Raw genomic sequence first — 6,817 nt, forward strand, 5'->3', positions numbered from 1 at the left:
TCTCTCCCCTTCCTGATACCACAGATCAAACTCTTGCCAGGCAGACACTTATGTTGCTGAGCTATATCCCTCATTGGTATTTGTGTTTCTTTGAAAAAATATTGCAACGTATATAAGAACTTTGAATTGTCAGCTTTCAACATTATGAAATGCTGTAATTGTACTGACTGCACTTGTTTCCTTTCTGAACTCCTTCTTGGCTAGCAGCCCACAGAAGTTAGGCAGACAAGTTCAAAGAATCCCTTGTCTCATAGATGTGGCCAGGGAAGAATGCTAAGATTAATACTATCTGTTGTACTTGTGTTTACTTGTTGCTGAACTTTACTTGCATTGGGTAAAGTTGGATCAGAGTTAGAGCCCCCCAAAATTATATATGTATATATGTATATATGTATATGTATTTTGTGTCAAAATTATATATGTATTAGTATATATAAATTCCATATGTACATATAAAATTATATGTATATCTCTATATCAGATGCATAGTTAAAAATTTGTCTTTTTAAGTGCACCTCTATGTCTCTCCCACACTTTGTTTTCTTGCAGTCCTGTCTTATGGGCTGAAGTAAGTCAAAGTTGTATCTGATTGATAACTCAATTTAAATTTCCCTTCCTGGACTGGTGGGATAGCTTAGCAGACTAAAACACCTGCTTAGGCAATGTTAGACAAGCTCAGGGACCGCACTTCCATGCCTGGCACCACATACTGTGCCAGCCCCACCTCCAGGGTGGGCTAAGCTGGCCAGAGTCCAGTCATAGTGGCGCACCCCTGTAATCACAGCACTGGGGAGGCTGAAAACAGGGGATCACCATGAGTCCAAGCTGTGTACTGAGACCCTGCTTCAACCAAATACATTTTTTTTTTAAAAAATTCCTTCTTACTAGCTTAATTTTTACTGAGATTTAGTCAAAGAAACAAGAGTTCATCATTTGTGGCATGGATGTTTTATTCCACTTGTATACGCTGACTTTGAAATAGTGATAATAAAATCAACATGTGTGGGATGTTGAAACCATAAAAGGAATGTTGAAATTAAAAATATTCATATTACTTTGTTAAGTGAAAATTTGTATCACTTGTAATTTTTTGTTTTAATTTAATTTGTACTCTTTAAAAATAAAAAATGTTAAAAAAGAGTATTTATTGTAGTAAAAGACACATTGCCATAAAACACTCTCAAAATATTTCCTTTCCCTTTAAACACACTTATCCCAAGATTTCCAAGGTTATGTGTCTTTTACTGTAATTAATTTCTAAGCTTAAAATTTTACCATGTTTTTTAGTCACTCCTTGTATTTCTTAAAGTAAGCCATACTGATTCAATGAAAATTTATCTTTCAATTCTAAGTTCATTTTGAACAAAAATCATTGAACACAATACATGTGTAATATTTCCTTTTCATCTGTAAAAGTTACAGTACTGTGCACATGAATTCCAAAGAATAGGCTGCTACTAATTCATTTTTTTTTACCTGAGATAATTGTAGAACAAATTATGAGAATACTCCTAAATACCAGAGACTCTAATCATTTATAACTGTTTGGTTTATCTTTCTACTTTTGCAAGATCTCATAGAAATATTTCACCCACTATCAAAGGAAAGAATGGGGTTTATTAAATCATTTTTTTAAAAAAAATCACTTAAATGATAGTAAAAAGAACCACACCATATTTATTTTTCCTAGTAACTTTGTATAGTTGTATTTGTTTTAATGAATTTATCTTTATTTAAATTTCTTCGAACTTTGTTGGCACACTATCAATCAGTAGCAGAGAACAGAGAAATCATTGGATTCTCTGCTGGAATGAACTAGAGGCAATATGGAAAATAGTGTTGCCAAGTCAATGGAACACTCAAAATAGAATTAAAATCTCATGATAACTACAACCACAATATGCCAAGAGGGAAACAAAAACGAAATTGTTCTCAAATGAAAGAGGGGGATAGCATGGAGTAGTAACACTCTTGGTTTTTTAAATAACTTGCTTTATGTCCTTGGGTGATTCACTTAATTTCCCTGGGTTTTGGATTCCTCTCTGTAAAATGAGAGGATTGGACTAAATCAGTAGTTTCCAAATTATGAACCTTGGAATAATTGCAAGGAGGCCTTGAATTCATATGCTTTATATACTTCCACAATCACTAGGGTCTAGAAGTCCAATTGCAGTTATGTGGGAGCTGGAAAAATATTTTCACTTTTTTTAAAAAGGTCTTTGTTTAGGACATACTGGCTAAATGATAAGTGAAGTCTTTTCAGACTAGAAAATATTATCCTGGGAAGAGTTAAATAGCCAGATGTTGAAGGGTATGATTCCAGGCTGAAGGCTTGCTCCCAAAAGCAGTATTGTTATTGCAAGGAACTATGCATAGCAATTAGGAGTTAGTTTTCTAAGCCAGGTTTTCTTTGATTAATTTGCTGGCCTTGAGCAAGTTATTTACATTTTCCTTTTCTTCAATTAACAATTTCAAAGACTTAGAAAAAGTTTAAGGTATTCTTCAAGTAGATGATTTTATTGCTTTTATTCATCATCTCTTCTCAGGCTTATAATGCCAAATGTGCAGAGCAGAAATCAAAGTTAGCTGTCAGGCCTGTCTATTCCTGCAGCTGTTCTTGTTTCTTCCTTTCCTTTTACCGTTTCCATATTTGTGTGTTATTTAGCTCTCAAGTTCTCTTCCCACTCTTCAGTTAATGAAGTATTTGTAGTGGAAGATGTTTTACAGGTTTGGTTGTTGCTCAGTTGTGGAGCAGTTGGCAAGAGTGCACAAGGTTCTGGATTCCACCCTCAGCACCTGAACAACACTAATAATTACTTGGTCTTTCAAAGGGTGATACCTGTTACTTTTGGAAGAGAAACAATGTTGATACTTCTAAGCAATAATAAAAAGGCCAATAGGTTTCTAAAACTATAGAACAGTCATCATCATGATTTACAATTTGTAATTTTATAATTTTAAGAAAGACCTAATCATTTTTCTCAGCATTCTTCAATTTTGTGCCTGTGCAGGAGGGTTTGCACTCTTTTTACTTTATCCCTGCATATGAATGGTGCTGGGTAGAAGCTGCCCTTGCTTTCTCCTCGATTAATCCCTTATCTGTCTGAGTCCCTGCTGGGACCCCATCACTAGAGGCAGGCCCCTGTCCTGGGGAATCTAGGCAGAGACACCAGTGCCATTCACTTCTTCAGATTGGATTCCTCCTCTTGAGAACTCAGGGACATAGGAAGACTGGCAGTGGAAATAGACGGTTATCTCTTGAAACAGAAGGAGGCATGGCTTCACATGTCTGCAGGAATGAAGCACTCAGCTTTCAGAATTACCAAGGATGCTCCACGAGAGCAACACAGATTCCACCATGCTTGAGAACACTAACCTTTGACAACACTAATCTTCACTTTCACTTGGCCTATTAGTAACATCTTACAAATGCAGATAAATGTTATGAAATACCAACTAATGTAATATTCTTTAGAAAATATAAGGTTAAATAATGAAATGAAATATAATAATTAACTAATGAAAGGCATTTTGTTGTTTTATTGCTGTAATACATGTTAAGTTAATTTAAAGAAAAAAAGAAGTCCTCTATTAGCTCACAAAGTGATAAAAATTTCTGTATTCAATGTGCTTGGCAAGCAAGCAAATAGTTATTTTGGTAATATGAAATTTTACTTTAAATATGACTACTTCAAAAACACTACAATTGAAACCAAAAAATATAATAGTGTAGGGCACTGATGACAGGTTGAATAGAGAATTATTACCTTATAGCTCTACCCATCTTAATGTGGTACTTGTATCTTTTCACATATCTCAAAACTTTCCTCCAACTGATGTTCTTATTGTTCTGGCTAAACTAAAGAAATATATGGTTATCATTTCTATGATATAAGTTTTACTAGAGAGCAACTTCTTATTCCATAAACAATTTATGACAGCTATATGGTCTAATATGGTCAGAAGCAAGGTATATGCATAATGTGTAATATTCTCCTCAGAGTTTGAAAAAATAAAAATAATATAAATGGTCCTTTATGTCAAAGAAGTTTCTACTGAGTTAGCTGCAAATAGAATTTGATATAAAGTAGGACAATTCATAGACATTTTCACTTCCAGAATTATAGCCACAATTTGCCAAGTAGCTATTAGTTTCCATCAACTCTGCTAGGAATTTTACATAATCATCTTAATTTTTTCTACAAGAACATAATGTGTATTATTATTTGCATTTTATAGTTGAAGGAACTGGGTTTTAGATAGCTTAATTATCTTTTCAATTAAATAACAAAAATTCCATTAGAATCACTAGAAATTATACGAGATAAGATTTATCTAACTGTGACCTTTTGTATTTGTGGGAACTGGTTTAACTGTGTATGTAAAGTATCAGTTAAGTCAGCAGACCAGATAGTTATGAAAATATGATGAATTTTAAGTGTGGAAGAACAATACAAACTGGACTCTATTCGTAATATCTGCATCCTACAAGGAAACCCTGGAGCCTGTGTAGATGTCCAATCTAAAAGTAAATTCAGTTAGCTGTCCTTTAAAAACATACATCTGGAGGATGAACTCTTTACTTTCAATGCCACTATTTTTGCGAAAGCTCATTTGTTTTGCCTAGATGATTTTTCTCTTTTTACTTGTTTTTGCGAATTCTCAGAACAGTCAAATCTGTTCTATGAAAGCATGAGACAAATTATGTCATTCTTGTCTTTGCAAGTCTCCAATTATTTCCAGTATGTCAGAGAATAAAGCTAAAGTAATTAAGGTCCTGACATCCTCCACCTGCTTTGTTTCTGGCATCATCTTCTAGTAACTCCCCACAAGTAGAATCCAGATTACAGTATCCCAATGTCAACTAGTCCTTATTTCATTTGGAACATTTGAAAGCTTAAATCTACATTTTCTACATTTCTAGAGTTTAGGTTGAGTTCATTTCCACCCATTAAATGCAAGATAAGCAGTATGAAGAGTGGAAATTAGGCCGACACACCTGCCATCCTCTGTACATTGTGTTTAGGCAGTTTTATTGGTGGCCTCAGCATCTTGTCTCTGTGTCCTAGTTTGGATTTGAAAGGTCTCACAAAAATCCCTGTTGTGTGGTTGGTTGTTGATGGGCTTGTAAGAGCTGACTGGATAATGAGGGTTCTAACTTGATCAATTAATTATTCACTGATATGATAACAATTTGATGTCATGAATGAGAGGAGATGGAGCAGGCAAGCAGGGACTAGGTTCTCTATCTGGTTTCAAGCATCTTGCTCTTAGGTTTTTTCCTTTCTCTCTACCTCCAAGCTGTCGTAAAGTGATTTTCTTCCACTGGGCCCTTCTTTTGTGACATTCCTGATGAACTCACGAGTAGCACCAGATGACCATGGACTGAAACCTCTGAAACTCCGAGCCCATATAACCTATTTCCTTAAATTTATTTTGCTCAGTTATGTATTTACAATGCTGAGAAAATACCACATTGTCTTCTGCTTCACTGTCATTTAGACACTGCAGCAGTATCACAGGTGACAGCAGGCAGATCCATGCATATCATACCTATCACAGCTAAAAAGCTAGGTCCTTTAATTCCCAAATAAGTAACCAAATTCCCACGGCTTCTGTATAAACATTATTCCCTATATTTTGTTCTGTTTGTTCTGCTTCATTTCCAAAAAAACAGTTTGTTTCAGGCATTCAGCATGTGCCATGTATTCTTACTTTCTTACTTAGATTTTTAGAAAAATATCTTTGTCTCAATGAGATACAAGTCACCTTATCTAAAATTTCACCTCAGAACACCAACTAACCTCAACCCAATTAAAAACACATGAAGACTTATAACAGTCAAGATCCCAGAAATTCAGCTCAAGAATAAAATACTGAAAGTAATTAGAAAAAAAGAAGTAGATCACATTCAAAGGAAAACCCATCAGAATTATAGCTGACTTCTCTTCACAAACCATGAAGGCAAGAAGATCATGGAGCAAAGTACTTCAAGTCCTCTATGAAAACAAATTTTAGCCCAGATTACTATACCCTGCAAAACTCTCTTTCAAGTTTGATGGAGAAGTGAAATACTTTCACTACAAAGAACAACGAAAGAATTTCACGATGACAAAGCCAACCCTACACAGGCTCCTGAAAGATGTTCTAGAGAGGGACCACAATAATCAGAACTTCACGAATGAAATCAGAAGCAGCCAACTAAATAGGGCAAACAATTAAACACAGGAGAAGAAGGAGTAAACGACAACAGGTAAATAACATGTCAATCATAAGTTATTACATCTCAATTATCATTATTATTATTATTATTATTATTATTATTATTATTATTATTTCTTTTTTTTTTTTGCGGAACCGGGGATTGAACTCAGATCCTTGCATTTGCCAGTCAAGCGATTATCCTACTGAGCCATCTTACCAGCCCCTAATACATCTCAATTCTAACCATCAATGTAAATGGACTCAATTCACCAATTAAGAGAAATAGACTGGCACAGTGGATTAGGAAACAAAATTCAACAATATGCTGTGTACAAGAAATGCATTTAACTCATAAAGACATTCATAGGCTGAAAGTCAAAGGATGGAACACAATATTACATGCCCCAGCACCTCAGAAAAAAGCAAGGGTAGCAATCCTATTCTCAGACAGTCTCAACTTCAAACCAACAATGATCAAGCAAAATAAAAAAGGCCACTATATACTGGTTAAGGGAAAAATTCATGAGGAAGAGGTAACAGTCATAAATATGTATGTACCAAACACGGGAGCACCCAGCTATATAAAGCAAATCATAATGGACATGAAAAATCT

This window comes from Octodon degus, unplaced genomic scaffold, assembly GCF_000260255.1.
Source record: "Octodon degus isolate 3935 unplaced genomic scaffold, OctDeg1.0 scaffold00231, whole genome shotgun sequence".
NCBI lineage: Eukaryota > Metazoa > Chordata > Mammalia > Rodentia > Octodontidae > Octodon > Octodon degus.